Consider the following 27,413-nt stretch of genomic DNA (forward strand, 5'->3'; position numbering starts at 1 on the left):
ATCCTGTTGATTTTCCTTCTAGCATCCAACTTGATTCATTAAAATGGAAAGAGGAAACAACATTTACAAAAGCATAGAGGTATGGGAAATCCTTCATTTGTGGAAATAAAAGCAACTAATCACCTGTTGAAGTCAGGGGAAGTAGTGGGTGATGGGACTTGAAAGATACTGGGATCATGGTTATTCATGAAGGAGTTCGTGTTCTTCCCAGAGATGCTCTGAATGATGCCCTCTGTGATGGTTGAATGGTGGCCCCCAACCCCTGGCATCTGTGAATGTTACCTAATTTGCTGCTGTAATTGAAATAAGCAATACAGTTTTCAACTGCCTTTGTGTTGATAGATATATTTCTATCATATGGAAACTCTGTATTACATATTAAAGTCCCTCCTTTATAGTACAACATGCATAATACAAAGCAATCATCACACCACAGTTTCACAGCATGCCAGGCATAAATCCAAGGATCCATGCAGATCATGCTCAGTCATCCAGGAGGGCCCCAAATTCAACGACAGGTGTGCTTTGAAGGGACAAGAGAGGAGAAGGCCACATGAAGATGGAAACAGAGACTGGAGTGATGCGACCACAAGCCAAGGAAACCAGCAACCATGAGAAGGCAGAAGAGGCAAGGAAGGGAGTCTCCCCCTGAACCTCAGGGGGTGGGAGGTGTGACCTTGCCAACATCTTGATCTCGGTCACCTGGCCTCCAGACTGTGGGAGACTATATTTCTGTTGTTATCAGCCATCCAGTTCCTGGTCATTTGTGAGTGCTGCCCTAGGGAGTGCATTCACCCTTCTGCACACCCTGCTGTTTGTGGAGGTGTGCTATTCATCCTTCAGGCTCAGCTCAGGGGCTGCATTGTCTGTAAAGGCTCCCCTGACCAGCCCAGGTAGAGGTGGCCTTCCCTGCTCTGGGTCCCGGGTTTCCCAGTGGCTCTCACACTTCCCCCGCTGTTTCTCCCATTGCTCTTGTTTCATTTTCTGGTGACGCTCAGCTGTCCTCGGTCATCTCTTCCACACGGTTGCCTAAACCCTTCTGGGATGCTCTAGCTGGATTGCCAGGCCCCTTTCCAGAGGTGTGACTAAAGCCTTCCGTTTAAGTGATCCCCTAACCTTCGCTTGCTTACGTGGGTTTTGAAGGCAGGGTAAAGCAGATTCAGAAGGGTCCTTAAAACTGTACCCAGAGCAAGCCTGCAGTTATGCTTTCTTTTTTCCCTTTTTAAAAAATATTTATTTTATTTATTGATTTGGCTGTGCCAGGTCTTGGCTGTGGCACACAGCATCTTCCATTTTCGTTGCTGCATTAGGGATCTTTAGTTGCAACATATGAATTATTAGTTGCAGTATGTAGGATCTAGTTCTCTGACCAGGGATCAAACCCAGTCCCCCTGCACTGGAAGCTGGGAGTCTTAGTCACTGGACCTGCAGGGAAGTCCCAGATATCTTATCCTTCAGTGGCAACCTTCCCTCACCTTCTTCTACTCTTGCCATCAGAAATTGGTCCTCATAGCCAATCTCTCTTCTCTGTGATGAAACAGCTCATGAAAACTGTACAGCTGCCTTCCTGGGACAAAGGCCAGAACTCACCAGCTCACAAAATCTCTAATCAGAGGTTAAATAGCAATACGTATTTGGAAGTTCCATTGACACAGTAAAGAGTAGAATTCATGAACTCCAGGAAATGGTATATTCACTTCCAAAATCCTTTCTACTTGCCCTGTGTCTGGGTTTACCTCCAGCCCAGGCTTCTTGTCTCTGGCTTCTGGGACCTTCCTCTCAGAGTCCCCATTCCACCTGCCACCTTCGAATCCTCTCCTCTGGAATGCTGATGATTCCATTCTGGCTTAGGGCTTTCTCTGAAATGCAAGCTCAAAAAAGCCAGAAGTCCATCCTCCAGAAGGGCTTCCCAGGTGGCCCTAGTGGTAAAGAATCCACCTGTCAGTGCAGGAGATGCAAGAGATGCGTGTCCTGCATCCAGATCAATTGTTTGATCCCTGAGTTGGGAAGATCCCTTACAGTAGAAAATGAAGTGGCAACCCACTTCAGTATTCTTGCCTGGAAAATTGCATGGATGGAGGAGCCTGACGGACACAACTGAGCAACTGAGCGCACATCCTCCTGAGGGAGTTTCTCACCAGAACATCCCAGGGAAGAATTACCTCTCATCCCAAGCAGCTACTCGTACACCTCCTTCCAGCAGGCACAATGTTTTCCTTGAGACATCCGGTGAAGGAAATTCCCTCCATCTTCTGAAATACATATATTAATAGCTTTTATAACCAGGAAAAAAGTTTACCAAAAGTTAGATAACATGTGTGAAAGCATGTATCATACCCATATTGAAGTTAGTATGAAGGCATGCCTTGACTGTTGATAGAATTATGGCATGAGAACAGTCTCTTAGGAAGGTTGCAAGGATCTATTGGTGGTTGAAGATGCCTCCTCTTAGACCTGGACATCCTCCCCCTAAGGTTCTCCCAGGAGAATCTCTCAGAAGGACATCTGGATGTACATTGAAACTGCTGGTATAATAGCAAATATTAGAGCTGCTGCTGCTGCTGCTAAGTTGCTTCAGTCATGTCCGACTCTGTGAGACCCCATAGACGGCAGCCCACCAGACTCCCTCGTCCCTGGGATTCTCCAGGCAAGAACACTGGAGTGGGCTGCCATTTCCGTCTCCAATGAATGAAAGTGAAAAGTGAAAGTGAAGTCGTTCAGTCGTGTCCTGCTCTTTGTGACCCCATGGACTGCAGCCTACCAGGCTCCTCCATCCATGGGATTTTCCAGGCAAGAGTACTGGAGAGAGGGTGTTTATTGATAAATCGAAAAATAGGGAACTTCTCATGATTCAGTGGCTAAGATTCCATGATCCCAATGCAGGGGGCCCGGGATGGATCCCTGGTCAGGGAACTAGATCCCGCATGCCACAACTAAGAGTTTACATACCACAGCTAAAAATCCCACATGCCACACCACAGATCGAAGATGCTGCGTGCCATAACTAAGACCCAGAGCAGCCAAATACATAGATAAATATTTTAAAAATAGTTAAATTAATTAATAGTTAAATTAAATTAATGACATAAGAATGTCCTAGATGTGTATATTCTGACCTGAAAGGATGTGTCTACATTGTTTAGTGTCTACTCTTCACCTGTGCCAGGTGAATTCACTCACGCTGCACTCCCCACCCTATACCATAACAAATCCGACCTTATGAACTCACGTTATTTGGGGTAACACGCTGCACTCCCCACTGTATACCATAACAAATCCGACCTTATGAACTTGTGTCATTTGGGGTAACACGCTGCACTCCCCACCCTATACCATAACAAATCCGACCTTATGAACTCGCGTCATTTGGGGTAACACGCTGCACTCACCACCCTATACCATAACAAATCCGACCTTACGAACTCATGTCATTTGGGGTAACACGCTGCACTCATCACCATATACCATAACAAATCCGACCTTATGAACTCACATCATTTGGGGTAACACGCTGCACTCACCACCCTATACCATAACAAATCTGACCTTATGAACTCACGTTATTTGGGGTAACACGCTGCACTCCCCACTGTATACCATAACAAATCCGATCTTATGAACTCACATCATTTGGGGTAACACACTGCACTCCCCACTGTATACCATAACAAATCCAACCTTATGAACTCGCGTCATTTGGGGTAACACGCTGCACTCCCCACTGTATACCATAACAAATCCGACCTTATGAACTCACGTCATTTGGGGTAACACGTTGCACTCATCACCATATACCATAACAAATCTGATCTTATGAACTCATGTCATTTGGGGTAACAAGGGTAAAAATTTAGTCCAAAGTCTCAGTCCTCATCGAATCCCATGATCTCAATAAGCACTTGAGTTACTTTCTGCTTGGATAACTCTATGGTCTGGCTCTACAGGAAGGAGTATGGTTTGGGGAACTCCTAGCTCTGGGGGAAAAGGGACCTGGCCTTCTGCTTACTCTGAGGGTCTTACAGAGTGTCTGCTGAGTGTGGTTTGTCGTCAATTCCTATTCCCTGGACCCTTTGCTGGCATCAAACTCTCCCCTTCCCTCCAACCTGTGCCCCAATTGCTGTCAGAGTCATCTTTTTTTAATATATATTTATTTATATGTATTTATTGGCTGTGCTGGGTCTTAGCATACAGGATCTTCAATCTTTCTTGCAGCACGCAGGATCTTTAGTTGTGGCATGTGAACTCTTAGTTAGGGCATGTGGGGTCTAGTTCCCTGACCAGGAATCAAACCCACATCCCCTGCATTGGGAGCTCGAAGTCCTAGCCACTGGACCACCAGGGAAGTCCCCAGAGTCATCTTTTCAGGTCGCTGCATCGTATAGCAAACCTTAACACCTCCTCATTGACCTGAGGAGAAAGACATAAAACCTGAACATCATCTGAGTGCCCTTGCACGTGTCACGCCTTCCTTCCCTTCCTGCCTCACCTGTGCAAGTCAACTCGCACCCCAGTCCCTCTTTCAGTTCCTTGAACACATCAGCTTTCTTGCCTGCCATCCTTCTGTATCCTGTTTCTCCTCGTTAATTCCACTTTTTCCTCCAGTTCCTTTTCTTAGCTTCACTTTCTTTGATCTCCTTCATGCTTTCCTGGTGGTTCACATAGTAAAGAATCTGCCTGCAGTGCAGAAGACCCGGGTTTGACCCCTGTGTTGGGAAGATCCCCTGGAGGAGGGCATGGCAACCCACTCCAGTATGCTTGCCTGGAGAATCCCATGGACAGAGGAGGCTGGCGGGCTACAGTCCATAAGGTTGCAAAGAGTCGGACACAACTGAGTGACTAATATCCATGTCCAGACTGAGCAACTGTTCATGTCCACAGTCCTTTGAAGCACAGCTGTAAGTTTATATTTATGACACTATCAGAGTTGTAACTTTATCACAGTACTACCTTCCTATTTATTTGTGACGCTAAGGGGCCTGAACCATATCAGATGCTGGATTAATGTTAGTTTCTCCTTCCTGCTGTACAATTTAGGCTGGTGCACCTCAAGGGGATGCCTGTTGCTCTGCCTGCTATTTCCCCCTGCACACTAATAAGTTGAAGTCTGAGTTTATAAAGCAGTTGGCGAATTTTGCTTAGAAGGAGTCAGCTCCCCAAAGCGCAGCTGAACAGGACACCGCAAGGCTGTGTTAGGTTCCTGGGGCCACTGTGGCAAATTATGACAAACTTTGATGACCTAGAACAACAGAAATTTACTCTCTCATAGTTGCAGAGACCAGAAGCCCAAATCAAGGTGTCTCCAGGATATGCTCTCTCTGTAGACTCTCAGGGAAGGTCCTTCCTTGTTTCTTTCTAGCATCTGGTGGATCTGCCAGCAACCCTTGGTGCTCCTTGGCTTGAGACACGGCCCTACGACCTCTGCCTCCATCATTACCTGGTTTGGCTCGATGTGCTCTTGTCCAAATTCCCTTCTTCTTGTGACACCAGTCACTGAATTAAGGCCCACCTCATCTAGAAAGACCTCACTTTAATTTGATTAATTATCTCTGCAAAGATCTTACTTCCAAATAAGGTCACCTTCTGAGGTTGTGGGCGAATACGTATTTGGGGGGACACTATTCAACCTAGTACAAATGTCCATAAGTCATTATTAATTATGTCTCATTTTTAGGCTTTTTAACGTGCTTACAACAAAAGGAGTAATAAACAAAGGATTCCTTTCTCTAGGTAATAAACTCAGAGGATAAATCTCAAAACAAACTGAAGTCTCCTTTAAAAGTAACGGCCATAACATTTTTAAAAATAATATCCTTCTTTTGCTTTAGCTCTTAAAAAAAAAAACAACAACTACTTATTTATTTATTTGGTTCTGCCAGGCCTCACTTGCAGCATGTGGGATCTAGTTGCCTGACCAGGGATCCAACCCAGGCCCCCTGCATTGGGAGCCCAGAGTCTTAGCCACTGGACCATCAGAGAAGTCCTGAAAAGTAATAACCATAGCATTTTGTTCACATGAAAGAAAGTTTGTGAAACACTGTCCAGGGTCTGCTCTCCTTTGTTGTAGCTCTCAATGCACTTCCACTACACTCAGATCTGTAAATATAGTGTTACTCCACTTGCATTAATTTATCTGGTCTACCTAACAAGCTCACCTACTGCCCCTATGATATGGAAGAGAAAACGCTGAAAAAAAAAAAGATGAAAAATACATCAAAAAAGAAAACATCTTCAGACTACAGATTTTTCTTCCTTTGCGTGAGCTGAGTTCTCATTAGCTAATTCCTTATGGCTTAAGTTTTCCCTTTGTCTGCTTTAGACATATACAGCAAGTATATTTGTATTTGATACTTTATATTTAATCAATGATGACCTTTTTTTTTTTTAACAAAACCCTGAGGCCAGGTAATTTATTTGCGTTGCGAAAGAGAAGATGAGAGCATGGAGAGGTGATCTACCTGAACAGCCGCGTTCTGAGTCACCCGCCTGGTCCACAGAGGTGCAGGCTCTCACTGCTGCCGTAAGAATGACCTCTGAGCCTTTGGAACCTCAGCCAAATATTTACTCTTGACACACTCCCGAGGTCAACATTAAAGACTGATATTTTCTTGTAGAGAACAGCTGTGTGGACACGGGTTGGGGAGGGGAAGGAGGCGGGGCTGAACTGGGAGCTTGGGACTGACATATACAGTACCAGGTGTAAAACGGATAGCTAGAGGAAGCTTGCTGTAGTCACACGGAGTTCAGCTCTCAGCTCTGTGCTGCTGCTGCTGCTGCTAAGTCACTTCAGTCGTGTCTGACTCTGTGCGACTCCATAGACGGCAGCCCACCAGGCTCCCCCATCCCAGGGATTCTCCAGGCAAGAACACTGGAGTGGGTTGCCATTTCCTTCTCCAATGCAGGAAAGTGAAAAGTGAAAGTGAAGTCACTCAGTCGTGTCCAACTCTTCGCGACCCCATGGATTGCAGCCTAGCAGGCATCCTCCGTCCATGGGATTTTCTAGGCAAGAGTACTGGAGTGGGGTGCCATTGCCTTCTCCGTCACAGCTCTGTAGTGACCTAGAAAGGTGGGATGGGAGGGGTGGGGTGGGAGATCCTAGAGGGAGGGGACATGTGTATACATATAGCTGACACACTTCATTGTACAGCAGAAACTAATACAACATGGTAAAGCAACTATACCCCAATACATTAGAAAAAAAAGATTGGTACTCTCTTGCCATGCTATTTCTTACCATTCAACATTATGATCTCTAAGGAAGAAAAGAGAGTTGGAGGATGTAGCAACCAATTACACATATCTGACTTTGGACTGAATCTTGGTATGGACAAATAAACTCTAAAGGACATTTCTGGAAATGTTCAGAAAATTATGGGGCATTATGCATCGTAGCACTCTTGCCTGGAAAATCCCATGGAAGGAGGAGCCTGGTACGCTGCAGTCCATGGGGTCGCTAGGAGTCGGACACTACTGAGTGACTTCACTTTCACTTTTCACTTTCATGCATTGGAGAAGGCAATGGCACCCCACTCCAGTGTTCTTGTCTGGAGAATCCCAGGGACAGCGGAGCCTGGTGGGCTGCCGTCTATGGGGTCACACAGAGTCGGACACGACTGAAGCGACTTAGCAGCAGCAGCAGCATGCACCGTAGGAAACTGCACATGAACTGGGTGTTAGATAATTTTAAGGAATTATTCTTAATTCTAAGGTGCTGATGCTATTTCAGCAACCTAGGAAACCAGGAAGTGTTTTTAAGCTTTTAGCAATGCATACTCAAACAAAAAAAGAAATTATTTTTAAGCAACACTGTAAAGTTCTAAAAGGTTCTAAATATCAAGTTGCTAACATTTATGGTGAAGGGGTTAGAGAAGACCCTTTTTATTTCTACTTGAAGGACTTCTCTGTTTGAACTCTTTGCAACATACAGGTTATATATATATATATATATATATATATACACGCATGTATATATATATGTATGTATATATATGTACGTATATATATATTTGCTAAGTCACGTCAGTCGTGTCCGACTCTGTGTGACCCCATAGACGGCAGCCCACCAGGCTCCGCTGTCCCTGGGATTCTCCAGTCAAGAACACTGGAGTGGGTTGCCAGTTCCTTCTCCAATGTATGAAAGTGAAAAGTGAAAGTGAAGTTGCTCAGTCGTGTCTGACTCCTAGTGACCCCATGGACTGCAGCCCACCAGCTCCTCCATCCATGGGATTTCCTCGGCAAGAGTACTGGAGTGGATTGCCATTGCCTTCTCCGTGTGTGTGTGTGTGTGTGTGTGTGTGTGTATATATATATATATGTATGTATATATGTATTTAAAACTCTTCTGTCAAAAAAACACCCAGATAAATCCAAAATTGAGTAACATTTTTAAAATAATTGTCTTGTATACTCAAAATGTTAAGGTTGAGACAAAGGCAGGCTAAAAATCTGTTCCAGTTAAAGGAGACTAAATTGGCTGCAGAACTGAATGCAATTTGTCAGTCTGAATTGAGTCTTGGACCAGAAGAAAAGATTTTTCTTTTTTTCCTGTTAAGGACATTATAGGAATAACAGGCAAAGCAGAACATCTGTAAATTAGAGGGTAGTATGGTATCTGTGTTAAGCTCCTGATTTTGATTATTGTACTGTACTTACGTAAGTAAATGTTTGTTCTTAGAAAATATACACAGAGGTCTCAGTTCAATTCAGTCATTCAGTCATGTCCGACTCTTTGCGACCCCATGGACTGCAGCACGCCAGGCTTCCCTGTCCATCACCAACTCCTGGAGTTTACTCAAACTCATGCCCATCGAGTTGGTAATGCCTTCCAACCATCTCATCCTCTGTCGTTCCCTTCTCCTCCCACATGCAATCTTTCCCAGCATCAGGGTCTTTTCCAATGAGTCAACTCTTCGCATGAGGTGGCCAAAGTATTAGAGTTTCAACATCAATGAACACCCAGGACGATCTCCTTTAGGATGGACTGGTTGGATCTCCTTGCAATCCAAGGGACTCTCAAGTGTCTTCTCCAACACCACAGTTCAAAAGCATCAATTCTTCGGCACACAGCTTTCTTTACAGTCCAACTCTCACATCCATACGTAACTACTGGAAAAACCATAGCCTTGACTAGACGGACCTTTGTTGGCAAAGTAATGTCTCTGCTTTTGAATATGCTGTCTAGATTGATCATAACTTTCTTTCTAAGGAGTAAGTGTCTTTTAATTTCATGGCTGCAGTCACCATCTGCAGTGATTCTGGAGCCCAGAAAAATAAAGTCTGACACTGTTTCCACTGCGTCCCCATCTATTTGCCATGAAGTGATGGGACCAGATGCCATGATCTTCGTTTTCTGAATGTTGAGCTTCAAGCCAACTTTTTCACTCTCCTCTTTAACTTTTATCAAGAGGTTCTTTAGTTCCTCTTCATTTTCTGCCTTAAGAGTGGTATCATCTGCATATCTGAGGTTATTGATACTTCTCCTGGCAATCTTGATTCCATCCTGTGCTTCATCCAGCCCAGCATTTTGCATATTGTACTCTGCATAGAAGTTAAATAAGCAGGGTGACAATATACAGCCTTGACGTACTCCTTTTCCTATTTGGAACCAGTCTGTTGTTCCATGTCCAGTTCTAACTGTTGCTTCCTGACCTGCATATAGGTTTCTCAAGAGGCAGGTCAGGCGGTCTGGTATTCCCATCTCCTTAAGAATTTTCCAGTAGTCAAAGGCTTTGACATAGTCAATAAAGCAGAAATAGATGTTTTTCTGGAACTCTCTTGCTTTTTTGATGATCCAGCAGATGTTGGCAATTTGCTCTCTGGTTCCTCTGCCTTTTCTAAAACCAGCTTGAACATCAGGAAGTTCTCAGTTCATGTACTGTTAAAACCCAGCTTTGAGAATTTTAAGCATTACTTTACTAGCATGTGAGATGAGTGCAATTGTGCGGTAGTTTGAGCATTCTTTGGCATTGCCTTTCTTTGGGATTGGAATGAAAACTGACCCTTTCCAGTCCTGTGGCCACTGCTGAGTTTTCCAAATTTGCTGGCATATTGAGTGCAGCACTTTCACAGCATCATCTTTCAGGATTTGGAATAGCTCGACTGGAATTCCATCACCTCCACTAGCTTTGTTCATAGTGATGCTTTCTAAGGCCCACTTGACTTCACATTCCAGGATGTCTGGCTCTAGGTGAATGATCACACCATCATGATTATCTGGGTTATGAAGCTCTTATTTGTACAGTTCTTCTGTGTATTCTTGCCACCTCTTCTTAATATCTTCTGCTTCTGTTAGGTCCATACCATTTCTGTCCTTTATTGAGCCCATCTTTGCATGAATTGTTCCCTTGGTATCTCTAATTTTCTGAAGAGATCTCTAGTCTTTCCCATTATATTGTTTTCCTCTATTTCTTTGCATTGATCGCTGAGGAAGGCTTTCTTATCTCTCCTTGCTATTCTTTGGAACTCTGCATTCAGATGCTTATATCTTTCCTTTTCTCCTTTGCTTTTCCCTTCTCTTCTTTTCACAGCTATTTGTAAGGCCTCCTCAGGCAGCCATTTTGCTTTTTTGCATTTCTTTTCCATGGGGATGGTCTTGATCCCTGTCTCCTGTACAATGTCATGAACCTCTGTCCATAGTTCATTAGGTACTCTATCTATCAGATCTAGTCCCTTAAATCTATTTCCCACTTCCACTGTATAATTATAAGGGATTTGATTTAGGTCATACCTGAATGGTCTAGTGGTTTTCCCTACTTTCTTCAATTTAAGTCTGAATTTGGCAATAAGGAATTCATGATCTGAGCCACAGTCAGCTCCCGGTCTTGTTTTTGCTGACTGTATAGAGCTTCTCCATCTTTGACTGCAAAGAATATAATCTTTATATATATATAAATACATATTTTAAACATAAAAATGTTTAAATTAGTATAAATTTTAGAGGCCTGCTTAAAAGCTTTTATAGTGCAGAACAGTGTCCTCAGCTGCTGGGTTACTCTTGTGTCACCATACTGCACGTTAGGAATACTAAATCATCACTCACTTTCAAGTGAAGTTGGAAGGGTGGCAGACTTCTTTCTAGCTCTGCCAACAGTCCTTGGCTGATGGGGATGGTACCACTACAGTATAAAGCTTTCCTTCTTCTTTAATCATAAGTGACTCATAAAGACTCATTTTCAACTCCTGATCCTGAAGATCAGTAACTCATGACAATGCGCGTTCACAGAAGCCCCTCACCCACTGAAGCCCTGTGCACTGCTTGTAAGCGCTTTCTGCATTTTTTGGAGGTAGACATAAGACTAGAGAAGTGATTTGTGCTCTTCCATTTCCATTTTGCCATGATTTTTCAGCTTCAAACAATCACTTAGGAAAATCTTATCCTCAAATCTTTTTATTTGAATTTTTTTAAAAAAGTATTTATTTATTCAGCTTTGCTAGGTCTTAGTTGTGGCATGTGGGATCCAATTCCCTGACCAGGGATCAAACCTGGGCCCTCCTATTTTGGGAGCCCAGAGTCTTTGCCACTGGATCACCAGAGAAGTCCCTGTCCTCAAATCTTGAAAGTATAAATTTTTCAGGGTACAGTATAACGCTTTTGACTAATGAGAACAGAACATGTTTTAGAGATATCACTTTCTCTACCCACTTTCTTCTCTTCTGGATACCTTTTCTATTCTTCTCTACACATGGATCACAAATGCTTGTCATGATCCACGCACTTTTGGAGGGTTTTTGCCTATAAAATTTTGAGATGGTAGAGTTGATACTCTACTTTAAAGTTCTGCCTCACAAAATGTGAAGAAATCTGTAATATGACCTTAAAAAAAATCCCTGTTGCCTAAACTTGTTAAATACAAAAAAATTATAGTGTTACCAGTCAGAACCATAGCCTCAACCATTGAACCACCCAAAAAGTCCCAGAACCAGAATGGAATTCAGATTCAGCTGCTCACAGCTCAAAAGGCCAATACTGGAGAGACACGTGTTGATTAAAAAGGAAACGCTGTTTTATTCAGGAAGCCAGAAACCTGGAAAGATGGTGGACTAATGTCCCCAAAACCATCCCCTTTGTTAGAGGACAAGGGTTTTAAAAGGAAGTTTCAGTGGTGTACAGGCAGGGTGGTTACCTGCAGAACAGCACAATTAGTTCTGATAACCGTCTTAAAGCTAGTTGCTCAGTGGTCTGGTTAGTGTCATCTGGATGGTTTTATGTATGATTAATCTTCTACTCCAAAGTCAGCTCAGTCCCACTTCACTGAAGCCAGTGCCTGGAATTGCGCAAACCATAAGTTCAGTACTGCTTAAGATGGAGGTGCTTTAGTCACACCTCCAGTCTGGTCGTCGTGCAGTTAGCCTTTTTCCTCTGGTGGCTGTTCTAGTACAGCTCAGGAATGTTCATCAGACACTGTTATCTAAGTCCTTCAGGGGGGAACCAAAGATTCTGTGTCAGCTATAGAGCTGATCTCTTGTTTAAATTGTTGCCAGTTCTCCTGCCCCAACTGTTATCTTTTGTTACTGCATGTTCACATTCTTCCAATCTTAAACTCTTTTTTAAAAATTAATTACTTAATTGATTTTTGGTTGTTCTGTGCTGGGTCTTTGTTGCTCCAAGTGGGCTTTCTCTGGCTGTGACAAGCGGGGGCTACTCTCTAGTTGCCGTGCAAGGGCTTCAGTAGTTGCGGCCCACAGGCTTTGTTGCCTGGCAGCAGGTGGGATCTTCCTGGACCAGGAATTGAACCTGTGTCCCCTGCATTGGCAGGCGGATTCTTAACCACTGGACCACCAGGGAAGTCCAGTCCTTAACTCTTGAGCAAGCCTTCTGTGACTCATGAAAGGCCTGACAGACTAAAGCTTTTCTACAAATGAGAGGCATGCAGAGAATATACCAGCAAAGAGGTTAGGGTGGGGCAGGTCTGTCCAGGGAAGTCTCCATAGGGCCTTGCTCAATTGTAATATAGATTCTTAAAGGAAACACATTTGCCTACCATCATGCTTCAGCCCACTGTAGAAGCGGAAGATGAGAAAAAGTAAGGACAGCCAGAAGACAGAACAGAAGACCATGAGGCAGACAGGGGAGTAGTAGATGATCAGACATTCATCCCTGGGGAACTAGGTTTCAGGAAGCATGAGGTGCTGAGCTTGCGCTTGAGAATAATGCATCTGCAAATTGTGAGCGCTGAGTATCTTGCTTACCTGACTCTAGATCGGTACTTCTGAGTTTCCATTAATATGTGTACAGCAAACACGCAGGTTGAGAGACAGTGGTCTTCTATGGATGTTGTTGCAAAGGGGCAATCACCCTGCGACAGAGGCTGCAAGTGTATTACTGAGAAAAGGAATGGAGTAAAGGATAGAGATTCAGGGAACAGGAAAGGATACTGAGCCAATTTTCCCAATAGCTTCTTTACCCTCTCTTGTATTCTTCTCTCTAGCAGTCTTGGTCTTCCTGATCCAATATGGACCAATCTCTCTAGCCAGATGTACAGCTGCCATTGTGTCTTTCAAAACCTTCTCTCCTGTGTTGGGTATCCTCTCGCCAGATCTTATGTGCTTCCTCTTACTGGTATATTACTAGACTATTTTGGAGAGTATCCTCCACTAGCTTCCTGAACAAAAAGGTACATGGAGGCTACTTTTTGAAACTTTACATGGCTGAAACATTTTTTAATTTCAGTATCAAATCTCACTGATAATTTGGCTGGGACTAGAACTATGCATTGAAAGTTATATTCTTACATAATGTTTAAGGCAACACTCCTTTCCAATATAGTTGTTGAGAAACCAGAGAACATAATTTATTTTTTATGTTTTATTGTTTCCTGTTTCTTACCTCTTGCCCTGTCTCCAAATCCTTCAGAATTTTTTGTAAAGGAGTTCACTCTTGGTGTATATATATATATATACCTTTCTATATTTATTTTGCTGGGTAATCTGAAAGTATTAATAAAAATACTTAAAGTTTTCTCTTAAATTCCTCTTTTAAAAATTCTTTATTTAGGTCTTGGTCATTCATGTTGGAGATCTTAGTAAAATACTTAGTGATCCCAAGCTGCCCATTAAAAGTAAAAAATGAGGCATTAAAATATCTGATTGGCTTCCTTTGCTTCTGGCCAGAGTGGAGTAACAGTGACCAGATTTATTCTCCTACTTGAAACAAAATTAAGCAAAAAAACAGAAAGATATATAAAACAATGCTTTTTTTTTTTTGACAGGTAGCACAGGACAATGGTTTCTGAGAACAGGAAAAATACATAACATAAGCCCTACAAATGTCCCAGCTTACTGGGTTTAGCAAGGTTGCAGAATTTAAGTTCAAAAAAAAAAAAAAGGAATTGTATTTGTACATACTAGCTATACACAGAAGATGAAATTTTAAAACAATGCACTTTACAGTCATTTTACAAATATGAAATATTTAGGGGAAAAAATGGATGTGAAAGACCTGCATATTGAAAACTCAAAACACTGGTGAGAGAAATTAAAGACTTAAATAATGGAGAAACATATTATGTGTGCTAATCAGAAGACTCAGTACTATCAAGAAGGCAATTCCTTTCAAACTGAATTGTAGAGTCAATGAAATCTCAATCAAAATCCCAGCAGGTATTTTTGCAGAAATTGGTAAGTTATTTCTAAAGTTCAGATGGAAATGCAGAGACTAGGATAGCCAAAGCAATTCTGTAAAAGAAGAACAAAGTTGGAGGACTAAGGACCTGATCTCAAGCCTTACAATAAACCACAGTTATCAAGACAGTGAGCTATTAAGGCAAAGATAGTCATATAGGTCAATGGAACAGTAGAGATATGGTCATATACGATATATATGGTCAATTGACAATTGGTGTCAAAGCAATTCAGTGAGGAATAGATTAGCCCAATTAATTATCCTGGAAGAATTGGATTGTCACATGTAAAAAAAAACAAAACTTTTACACTTACCTAATACCTTTAATAAAAATCTACTAAAAATTAACCTAATGTAGAGTTAAAATTATAAAGTTTCTATAAGAAAGCGTAAGAGAAACTTAATAACCTTGCGTAGACAAAGATTTCATAAGAGACAAAAAGTATGAATTACAAGATAAAAATCTGTTAAATTGGATTTCATCTAAATTAATGAGTTTTGCTCTTTAAAAGACACTGTTAAGAAAATGAAAAACAAGCTATAGTGTAAAAGATAATATTCAGAAAACATGTATCTGACAAAGGATTTGTATATTAAGAATTCTCACAATTCAATAACATAAGACAAACAGCCCAATTAAAAAATGGGCAAAATATTTGAACAGATTCTTAACAAAATAAGATATACAGATGGCAAATAAGTACATAAAAAGATGCTCAACACTATTCATCATTATGAAAACACAAATTAGCACCACAATGAAATACCATTACATACCCACTAGAATGGCTTAAAGTATAAAGACCATCATACCAAATGTTGCAAGGATGTAGATCAACTGCAATTCTCAAACAATGTTGGAAGGAATATAAAAGGAAATAATCATTTTGAAAAACAGTTTGACAGTCTCTTAAAAAGTTAAACATACAACTATGTTATGACCCAGCCATTTCAGTCCTGATATTTATTCAAAAGAAATAAATGTATATATTCACACAAAGGCTTGAACATGAATGTTCACAGCACTTTATGTTTAATATTCCAAATGTCCATCAATCAGTGAATGGCTGAACAAACTGTAGGATATCCATAAAACAGAACACTACTCAGCTATACAATAGTGAATTATTAATATATGCAGCAACATGGTCAAATCTCAAAATTATTATGGTGGATAAAAGAGAGTCAAAAGATACATGCTATGTGATTCCACATATATGAAAGCATAGAAAGTGCAAATTAATCTGTAGGTCAGAAAGCAGACTAATTTTGCCTTGGCAGAGAAAAGGTGGGTCAGAGAGGATTGGATCACCAAAGCACAAAAGGAAACATTTTAGGATGACTGAAAGTTTTATTATCTTGGTTTTACAAGTGTAGACATTGGGAAAAAATACAATTGTACATTTAAATAAATGCAATATATCATATGTTAATATGGGCTTCCCAGGTAGCTCAGCTGGTAAAGAATCTGTCTGCAATGTAGAAGACCTCGGTTCGATTCCTGGGTCAGAGAAGGAGAAGGAATAGGCTACCCACTCCACCACTCCAGGATTCTTGGGCTTCCCTGGTGGCTCAGATGGTAAAGAATTCACCTGCAATGCAGGAGAGTTGGGTTCGATCTCTGGGTCGGGAAGATCTCCTGGAGGAGGGCATGGCAACCCACTCCAGTATTCTTGCCTGGAGAATCCCCATGGACAGAGGAACCTGGTGGGCTGTAGTCCATGGGGTCGCAAAGAGTCGGACACGGCTGAATGACTAAGCACACACACGTCATATGTTAATATACCTTAATAAAACTTGGGAGGGAATTCCCTGACAATTCAGTGGTTAGGGCTCTGCACTTTAACTGCCAAGGGCCTGGGTTTAGTCCTTGGTGGGAGGGAACTAAGATCCCACAAGTCACATCGCTCGGCCAAAAAAATAAAGTAAAACTTGATTGGTTTCTTATTGTGTGCAGATTCATTCAAAAGCTCATGTGATGGAACTTCCCTGGTGGTCCCATGGCTAAGACTCTGAGCTCCCAATGCAGGAGCCTGGGTTCAATCCCTGGTCGGGGGATTGGGGGAACTAGATCCCATATGGGGCAACTAAAAGTTCAAATGTAGCAATGAAGTTTGAAGATCCCAAGTGCCAAAACTAAGACCATGGCACAGCCAAATAAATCAATAAAAATACTTTAAAAACGAAAAAGCTCACAGTGTTAAGTGGTCTCTGGGATTTTCCCTCCTGGAGAGGAATATTCACTGTTACTTGCATTCAGTCTATTAATAATCCCAAGGCTATTAATATTTCAGTAATTAGTGTTCCTTTAAGTGTGTGTGTACTACTTACATAACTAATAAAAGTCATTATTTTGCAAATGAACTGTCTTCAAGAATTCAAACATCAATAGCAAATTTAGCCAATTAAATTCTTTGCAAATCTAATGCCTTGGATTCCTTTAAATTCAGCAGTTGGTTGGGAAGATCCCCTGGAGAAGGAAAGGCTACCCACTCCAGTATTCTGGCCTGGAGAACCTATGGACTGTATAGTCCATGGGGTTGCAAAGAGTCGAACACAACTGAGCAACTTTCACTTTAAAGGCAAGGAAAATATTTATATAATAGTCCAATGATTACAAAATGATCAGCATACTCAAAAACATGATGAAGGAATAAGTACTGTTTGTCCCAGGGCCTAGCAGTAAGGGACTGGAGATACACGAAACAGTGGCCACATTCGATGCACGATCCCTGGGTTGTTGGCCACAGCAGAGCAGGCTAGTCAGAGTAGGGAAAGGGGGGAATGAACACTCCAGGGAGAAACTGGGGGAGGGGCGTCTCAGCATGAGCTGTGGTCTCTGGTAGGGAAATAGGTTTCCCCGAAAGCATGAGTGGAAAGTCGCCTTCTGCTCCAGCAGGATCTCGGCAGTATCTGTCTGGGATGGGTCTCAACATCATGATGTCAGTCCTTCAGCAAGGAGCCTTCAAGTCACCAGGTCTAGTAGTCTCCTTTCAAGAAGTAACTGTTACCTCAAGAGAGGGGACCCTGACCCTATCAGTTGCTCCTTCTGTTCCACTAACATACATTGCCCATCAAGTTCAGTTCAGTCGCTCAGTCGTGTCCAACTCTTCGAGACTCCACGGCCTGCAGCACGCCAGGCTCCCCTGTCCATCACCAGCTCCCGGAGTTTGCTCAAACTCATGTTCATCGAGTTGGTGATGCCATCCAACCATCTCATCCTCTGTTGTCCCCTTCTCCTCCTGCCTTCAATGATTAGTTTATCAAAACTAATAATTATATTATTATTATTTCGGCCATGCCACACGGCTCATAGGATTATTTTAGGTTCCCTACCAGGGATCGAACCCAGGCCCTTGGCAGTGAGAGCACCAAATCCTAACCACTGGACCACTTGGGGAGTCCCTCATCACCGTTTTTAAAAATACATAAAAGTATCTATAAAACCTAAAGCTTTTCTTTTTCATTAACACTTAAGACATAAAAATGACAGCAACAACAAGTATCAGGAGGTCTGTTCTCTGAAGATTTTCCCTTTTTTTCAGGAAGGAAGGCTTCTAACTCCTGCCTGACTGGTACCCAATTGCTAGCATTCCAGGAGCAGGGCAATCTCCATGGGGTTTCACCACTCCACGTGCAGACTTCCCATGAATCCCCCTCCTTTTGACACAGATCTTCACTCTTGCTTTCTGCAGAGCCTGGTGTCCTTTGATTCAGAGCCTCTCTTCTTTCAGTTTCTCTAGGGAATAGGTCTTATCTCCGTAAGGGAGACAGGGGGCAAGGCTAGGTACTGGCAGGATGGGTGTAGGAGACAATCTGCAGAGGTGACCCCCTGGATTAGCAACATGTTTTTAACAGATTTCAAGGATTTCAGCCTTCTCAACATCCCATCCATGACCTGATGCCTTTTAGGCAAATCCTTCACCCTTTCATGGGTAAATATGGCCAACACTGTCAGATACATACTGGATATCTAGTACATCCTTTGTTCTTCACTTGTAGGACATCAGTTACCTTTAAGACAACCAGGTGCCCAGTGTCAGGTGAGGTATTCACTGTTCCAGCCACAGAGACCAATTATTATCCCTTTTCTTGTAGGCAGCAGTCTGCTGCAGAGACTTTAAAAATGTGTGTTTTCCCAATAAGAAGGGATGGATGTGACTGTCACGAGGCTTCTCCTTTACCCATTCTTTCCTTGATACAAACATGATCCCTGGAACTGCAAGGATCAGCTTATGACCATTCAGCAAACAAAAGTCAGCCAGCTAAGGACTGCCAAGCAGAAAGACAGAGCCCAGCATAGAAAATTAGCTGAACCAATGCTGGAAACCACTTTCCTCTGGACCTCTTCTGAGATGAGAAAAATAAACCCTGGCTATTGAAGCCTCTGCTTCGTATATATTCCATTATGTGCAGCTGAACACAGCCCTAACTGATGTCTCTTTCCCCAGGCACTTAGATGGGACCTTTTTCTCCATGCAGCTGAGTCAGTCTCCATTCTTCCATCTATTTCCTAGCTTTCAAAATGGGGCTGAACTCTTTCCTCATTTGCTGTTTTTCTATTCTTAAAATATATATAGTAAGTCCCCTACATACGAACAAGTTTCATTCCAAGAGTGAGTTCATAAGTCCAATTTGTTCACAAGTCCAACAAAGTTAGTCTCAGTTCAGTTCCATTGCTCAGTCCTGTCCAACTCTTTGCAACCCCATGGACTGCAGCACGCCAGGCTTCCCTGTCCATCTCCAAATCCTGAGGCTGGCTCAAACTCATGTCCATCAAGTTGGTGATGCCATCCAACCAATCTCATCCTCTGTTGTCCCCTTCTCCTCCTGCCTTCAATCTTTCCCAGCATCAGGGTCTTCTCCAATGAGTCGGTTCTTCACATCAGGTGGCCAGAGTATTGTAGCTTCAGCTTCAGCATCAGTCCTTCTAATGAATATTCAGGACTGATTTCCTTTAGGATTGACTGGTTGGATCTCCTTGCAGTCCAAGGGACTCTCAAGAGTCTTCTGCAACACCACAGTTCAAAAGCATCAATTCTTCGGCACTCAGCTTTCTTTATGGTCCAACTCTCACATCCATTCATGACTACTGGCAAAACCATAGCTTTGCCTAGATGGACTTTTGTTGCCAAGGTAATGTCTCTGCTCTTTAATATGCTGTTTAGGTTGGTCATAGCTTTTCTTCCAAGGAGCAAGCTTCTTTCAATTTCATGGCTTCAGTCACCATCTGCAGCGATTTTGGAGCCCAAGAAAAGAAAGTCTGTCACTGTTTCCAGTGTTTCCCCACCTATTTGCCATGAAGTGATGGGACCAGATGCTATGATCTTCATTTTCTGAATGTTGAGTTTTAATCCAGCTTTTTCATTCTCTTTCACTTTCATCAAGAGGCTCTTTAGTTCCTCTTCACTTTCTGCCATAAGGGTGGTGTCATCTGCATATTTGAGGTTACTGACATTTCCTGGCAATTTTGATTCCATCTTGTGCTTCATTCAGCCTGGCAATTTGCATGAAGTACTCTGCATATAAGTGAGATAAGTGGGGTGACAATACACAGCTTTGACGTACTCCTTTCCCAATTTGGAACCAGTCTGGTGTTCCATGTCCAGTTCTAGCTGTTGCTTCTTGACCTGCATACAGATTTCTCAGGAGGCAGGTAAGGTGGTCTGGTATTCCCATCTCCTTAAGAATTTTCCCTAAGTTTGTTGTGATCCACAGTCAAAGGTTTTGGTGTAGCCAATGAAGCAGAAGTAGATGTTTTTCTGGAACTCTCTTGCTTTTTCTATGATCCAACAGTTATTGGAAATTTGATCTTTGGTTCCTCAGCCTTTTCTAAATCCAGCTTGAACGTTTGGAAGTTCTTAGTTCACGTACTGTTGAAGCCTAGCTTAAAGAATTTTGAGCATTACTTTGCTAGTGTGTGAGATGAGTGCAATTGTGTGGTAGTTTGAACAGTTTTGGCATTGCCTTTCTTTGGGATTGGAATGAAAACTGACCTTTTCCACTCCTGTGGCCACTGCTGAGTTTTCCAAATTTGCTGGCATATTGAGTGCGGCACTTTCACAGCATCGTCTTTTAGGATTTGAAATAACTCAGCTGGAATTCCATCATCTAAGTTAACTTTGTTCATAGTGATGCTTCCTAAGGTCCACTTGACTAATTCCAGAACGTCTGACTCTAGGTGTGTGATAACACCATCATGGTTATCTTGGTCATGAAGATCTTTTTTGTACAGTTCTTCTGTATATTCTTGCCATCTCTTCTTAATAGGTATGACCTAAATCAAATCCCTTACAATTAATTATACAGTGAGAATGACAAATAGATTCAAGATATTATATCTGATAGAGTGCCTGAAGAATTACGGACAAAGATTTGTGACATTGTACACAGGAGGTGATCAAAATCATCCCCAAGAAAAACAAATGCAAAAAGACAAAATGGTTGTCTGAGGAGGCCTTACAAATAGCTGAGAAGAGAAAAGAAGCGGAAGGCAAAGGAGAAAAGCAAACATATGTCCATTTGAAGGCAGAGTTCCAAAGAATAGCAAGGAGAGGTAAGAAAACCTTCCTAGGAGATCAATGCAACAACAACAACAAATAGAGGAAAACAATAGAATGGGAAAGACTAGGGATCTCTTCATGAAAATCAGAGATAGCAAGGGAACATTTTGTGCAAAGTGAAAGTCATTCAGTGGTGTCTGACACTTTGCAACCCCATAGACTATATTGTTCATGGAATTCTCCAGGCCACAATACTGGAGTGGGTAGCCTTTCCCTTCTCCAGGGAATCTTCCCAACCCAGGGATCAAACCCAGGTCTCCTGCATTGCAGGCAGATTGTTTACCAGCTGAGCCACAAGGGAAGCCCATGAATACTGGAGTGGGTAGCCTATCCCTTCTCCAGTGAATCTTTCTGACCCAGGAATTGAACTGGGGTCGCCTGCATTGCAGGCGGATTCTTTACCAGGCACAATAAAGGACAGAAACAGTATGGATCTAACAGAAGCAGAAGATATTAAGAAAAGTTAGCCTAGGAACCCAACTAACACAACCGGTTATATAGTACTATACTGTAATAGGTTTATAATATTTTTCACACAAATAATACATAAAAAGCAAACACAAAAAATAAAACATTTTTTAATCTTACAGTACAGAGCCTTGAAAAGTATAGTAGTCCAATCCAACAGCTGGCATAGAGGTAGAGGGGCTGGTATCAACTGACCAGGCAAGAAGAGTTACGGACAGAAGGAGGAGGGAGAGGAGGTGGGAAATGGCAGAGCTGGAGGGTCGTCAGCAGTGGGAGACGGAGGGCGAGCTGCAATTTTGCTCACACCTGACGTTGATGGTACAGATTCTGGTTCCCTGCTGGACCGATATGCATGTTAGCATCTCTGCAAGTTTGCAACTTGAAGGTTTGTATGTGAGGAACTTACTGTATCCATACAGGTAGCATCCTTTTCATGGGAATTTGAGGGAAGATGAAATAGGAAATAAATCTGTAGTTAACACTTTCAGTGTCTGACCAGAAGTTCTGTATTTCCCTGCTCTTAGTCATCCCCACCTGGTCCACATTCTAGTTTGAGAAATCATTCTAAATTGCAAGTCTTATCACAGTGTTCATCTGCTGAAATCTATTTCCTTTTGTTACATAACAGTAACAATGAGTTGCCCCAAGACTTGAAAGTAAAAGCTAAACTCCCAGCAGAATGGATGCAATTAGTTATTTTTTCCCAAGATCCTACTATATTGCCATGGGAGGAAGTACGAGCCCATAGTCCACCATTCCCACCCAGGGAAATCACAGCCCATGGTTGCTATTAATAATTGATGCATGTGTATCCATGGATGCAGTGCAGATGAAAAGGCAATTAAGAACCACTATTTTAAAAGATATTGTGCCAAAGAGACAGGAGTGGAGCCAAATAGAGATGCGATAAGTGAAATGTGAAGTCAGTAATGAGCTTGTTATTTCTGCCTGACATAAACTAGCTGGACAGAATGGGGTTTCTCGTTAGGGAGGAGTGAGAGAGAACAAAAGTGATTGTGTGTCCACTGTGATGGGCACCCACAGGTGGCCTTCAGTTAACCAGCCCTTTCAAGGGATTACCTGAGCTTTGTAGACAAAAGCCCTGCTGCTTCCTGCGGCAGTTCAGTTCAGTTCAGTTGCCAGTCATGTCTGACCCTTTGCGACCCCATGGAGTGAAGCAAGCCAGGCTTCCCTGTCCATTACCAACACCCGGAGCTTGCTCAAACTCATGTCCATTGAGTCGGTGATGCTATCCAACCATCTCATCCTCTGTCGTCCCCTTCTCCTCCTGCCTTCAATCTTTCCCAGCATCAGGGTCTTTTCCAATGAGTCAGTTCTTCATATCAGGTGGCCAAAGTATTGGAATTTCAGCTTCAGCATCAGTCCTTCCAATGAATATTCAGGACTGATTTCCTTTAGGATGGACTGGTTGGATCCCCTTGCAGTCCAAGGGACTCTCAAGAGTCTTCTCCAACACCATAGTTCAAAAGCATCAATTCTTCAGTGCTCAGCTTTTTTATAGTCCAACTCTCACATCCATACATGACTACTGGAAAAACTATAGTTTTGACTAGTCAAAGCTTCCTGGGGCAGTCCACATCCAATAACTGATTGACTGAGGGTATCTGAGTCAGCCTGGGCCATTGTAACAAATGCCATAGACAGGGTAGCTTCAACAACAGACTTTCATCTTCTTGCTGTTTGGGAACAGAAGTCCAAGATCAGGCTGCTAGCATGGTCAGGTTCTTGGTGAATGCACTCTTCCAGATTTGCAGATGGCTGCCTTCTCAGAGTGTCCTCCCACAGCAGGGAGAGAAAGAGCTCCGGTCTTTCCTTCTCTTATAAGGACCAACTAATCCCATCACAGGGCACCCTTATAACCACATCTCAATCTAATCACCTTCCAAAGGCTTCATCTCCAAATTCCATCACATAGGGGTTAGGTATTTGACAATGAATTTGGGAAGGACACAAACATTCAGTTCACAACAGAGGGGAAAGAAGGCCTGGCCGTATTAGCCCTATTTGGGATGATCCTGAAGCGTCATTCTAGCTTCAAAGCTAATAGGGGTTTATGCAAAATCTACTTGTCCCCTGGAATAGTAACTTTCACCTGCTTTGCAATTTACAAGTAGGTTTTTTTTTTTCTTTACAAGTAGCTTTTGACCACATGTTCTCATTACCCTCTCTAATCCCCATAAACAACATTGTGAAGAATCACTATTTTTCTGCTTTGAGGATAAGGTAACTGAAGGTCAGAGAGGGTACTTTCCCAGGGCCATATGGCTTATTAAAAACAAGGTGGTGCCTTATCTTTGCCAAAGGAGGCAAGAATATACAATGGATTAAAGACAATCTCTTTAACAAGTGGTGCTGGGAAATCTGGTCAACCACTTGTAAAAGAATGAAACTAGAACACTTTCTAACACCATACACAAAAATAAACTCAAAATGGATTAAAGATCTAAACGTAAGACCAGAAACTATAAAACTCCTAGAGGAGAACGTAGGCAAAACACTCTCTGACATACATCACAGCAGGATCCTCTATGACCCACCTCCCAGAATATTGGAAATAAAAGCAAAAATAAACAAATGGGTCCTAATTAACCTTAAAAGCTTCTGCACATCAAAGGAAACTATTAGCAAGGTGAAAAGACAGCCTTCAGAATGGGAGAAGATAATAGCAAATGAAGCAACTGACAACTAATCTCGAGAATATACAAGCAACTCCTACAGCTCAACTCCAGAAAAATAAATGACCCAATCAAAAAATGGGCCAAAGAACTAAATAGACATTTCTCCAAAGAAGACATACAGATGGCTAACAAACACATGAAAAGATGCTCAACATCACTCATTATCAGAGAAATGCAAATCAAAACCACTATGAGGTACCATTTCACACCAGTCAGAATGGCTGCGATCCAAAAGTCTACAAGTAATAAATGCTGGAGAGGGTGTGGAGAAAAGGGAACCCTCTTACACTGTTGGTGGGAATGCAAACTAGTACAGCCACTATGGAGAACAGTGTGGAGATTCCTTAGAAAACTGGAAATAGAACTGCCTTATGATCCAGCAATCCCACTGCTGGGCATACACACTGAGGAAACCAGAAGGGAAAGAGACACGTGTACCCCAATGTTCATCACAGCACTGTTTATAATAGCCAGGACATGGAAGCAACCTAGATGTCCATCAGCAGATGAATGGATAAGAAAGCTCTGGTACATATACACAATGGAGTAGTACTCAGCCATTAAAAAGAATACATTTGAATCAGTTCTAATGAGGTGGATGAAACTGGAGCCTATTATACAGAGTGAAGTAAGCCAGAAAGAAAAACACCAATACAGTATACTAACGCATATATACGGAATTTAGAAAGATGGTAACAATAACCCTGTGTACGAGACAGCAAAAGAGACACTGATGTATAGAACAGTCTTATGGACTCTGTGGGAGAGGGAGAGGGTGGGAAGATTTGGGAGAATGGCATTGAAACATGTAAAATATCATATATGAAACGAGTTGCCAGTCCAGGTTCGATGCACGATACTGGATGCTTGGGGCTGGTGCACTGGGACGACCCAGAAGGATGGAATGGGGAGGGAGGAGGGAGGAGGGTTCAGGATGGGGAACACATGCATACCTGTGGCGGATTCATTTTGATATTTGGCAAAACTAATACAATTATGTAAAGTTTAAAAATAAAATAAAATTTTAAAAAAAAGCAAAAAATAAAAAAATAAATAAAAACAAGGTGGTGGGGGGTATTTCCCTGGTGGTCCAGTGGCTAAGACTCCATGCTCTCAATGCAGGTGGCCCTGGGTTCCATCCCTGGTCAGGAAACTAGATCTCACAGGCCACAACTAAGAGTCTGCATACTGCAACTAAAAATCTTGCATGCTGAAACTAAGACCTGCTGCAGCCAAATTAAAAACAAAAACAATAAATCTAGGTTGGAAGTGACATATAAGGAGGGTGAGTCATTCTGAAAACACACAAAGAAATAAAAACACAAAGGAAAATGAAATGAAAACGAAAGAAATGAAAATGAAAAACAAACCAGGAAGGAAATAGCAACCCACTCCAGTATTCTTGCCTGGAAAATCCCCTGGACAGAGGAGCCTGGCAGGGTACAATGGGGTCTCAAAGAGTGGGATACAGCTAAGCAACTCATCGGAGCATTTGGCGCCCACAGCCAGACCACTCATGCTTCTATTTTCTATAGCAAGGCTGCACTGTCATTTCTGAGAGTGTTCTCGTTTATATGCCAACATGTTCACAAGTTAGATTCCAAGGCCAGAGGCACTCAAAACATCCAAGAGACCTGCAGAATTTTAAAGTGTTGTCTGCCCTAATGAGTTTTCAGGTTTTTTTCTCTGGGAAAGTAACAAGCAAAGCTCCTGTAGTTCTTTCCCAAGCAATATGGTGCCCAGGACACAGAGATGCCAATAGTCTCCTTAGCAACCACCCAAAATTGAGTTGCTAGAAGATAAAATCCTGGTCTCTATTTGTGCAGCACATCACATGGGGTCAGGTACTGTTTATCTCTCGAGCAGAAACCACAAGTCAATGAGATTTTAATTGCATCCTTCAGATCAGTAAGAAAAGAAATAAACCAGAGAAATGAGGGCAGCTACTAAGAAGCATGCAGTGAACATAAAACTGTGCACTAGCTTCTTTGAAGCATGTGCTTTTGTAAAGCGCGCTTCAGAGGCCACTGCTTACACACACACACACACACACACACACACACACACTGTCTTAGGGCTTCAAACATTGCCTCCTCTTCATTATAATTCTAAACCCACAATCCAAGCTAATTAGGTGAATGTTTGCTTTGGGAAGATTTTTCAGTTACATAGTCGTTTGACCATTATACGCTTGCTTCATCCAGCATTGCTTTTAACAGCCCTGCTTCCTCAAAAGCCATAATATTGAGCAATCTTGGAGCCAAGGGATGTCTTATAAATCAAGGCTATTCCTTTTCATTAAAATAGGCTTGCTGAGGTAGCAGGTGGTGACTGAGCTTGTAACCAACTGCCGAGTCCTTGATAGATGGGGATTTAAATTACATTTTCTGTTGTCTTTCTGAACTCTATTTCATGTTTTCATTTACTGGTATGTTCTTGGTAAAGTATATGTCAGGTGCTCATTAAGATTTAAAAGGATTGATACCCAGTGCTTTAATTAGTTTAACAAAAAAATTCCCCCAACAAATAATGTGACCCATATTGTTTAATCACCAATGTGTGTAGATTTACAGGACTGGAGATGTTACAGGCGAAAAGCAGCCTGCTTCTCATATGTATAAAAAGAGGAATCTTATTTGGAAGGGTTAAAAAAGGAGCAACTTTATAAAATTGACAAAGGATTTCGTCTTAAAAATCAATTTTTTCTTTCAACCTTTGAAAAGAGTCGTTTTGGAAATCTAACCTCTGAGAGAAAGGAAATGACATTTTAAAATAATAGCTTTAGCTTTTGCTTTACTGGCTGCTAAAATGAAGGAATTAGACCAAAGGCAGGCAGCCTGGGGCCCCTGGGACCAGTAAATAAAAACAGAGGTTAGTTCTTGTGTTGTACTTCTTTTTGTCATACTTTCTTTTACTTTTTTCTCTTCTTTTATTCTCCTCCCTATTTTGTTTTTTACTGCTGTTCTTGTCTGGAGAATCCCAGGGACGACGGAGCCTGGTGGGCTGCCGTATAAGGGGTAACACAGAGTCAGAAAGGACTGAAGCGACTTAACAGCAACAGCAATA

The sequence above is a fragment of the Bubalus kerabau genome, chromosome 12 (genome assembly GCF_029407905.1).
Source record: "Bubalus kerabau isolate K-KA32 ecotype Philippines breed swamp buffalo chromosome 12, PCC_UOA_SB_1v2, whole genome shotgun sequence".
Taxonomy (NCBI): Eukaryota; Metazoa; Chordata; class Mammalia; order Artiodactyla; family Bovidae; genus Bubalus; species Bubalus kerabau.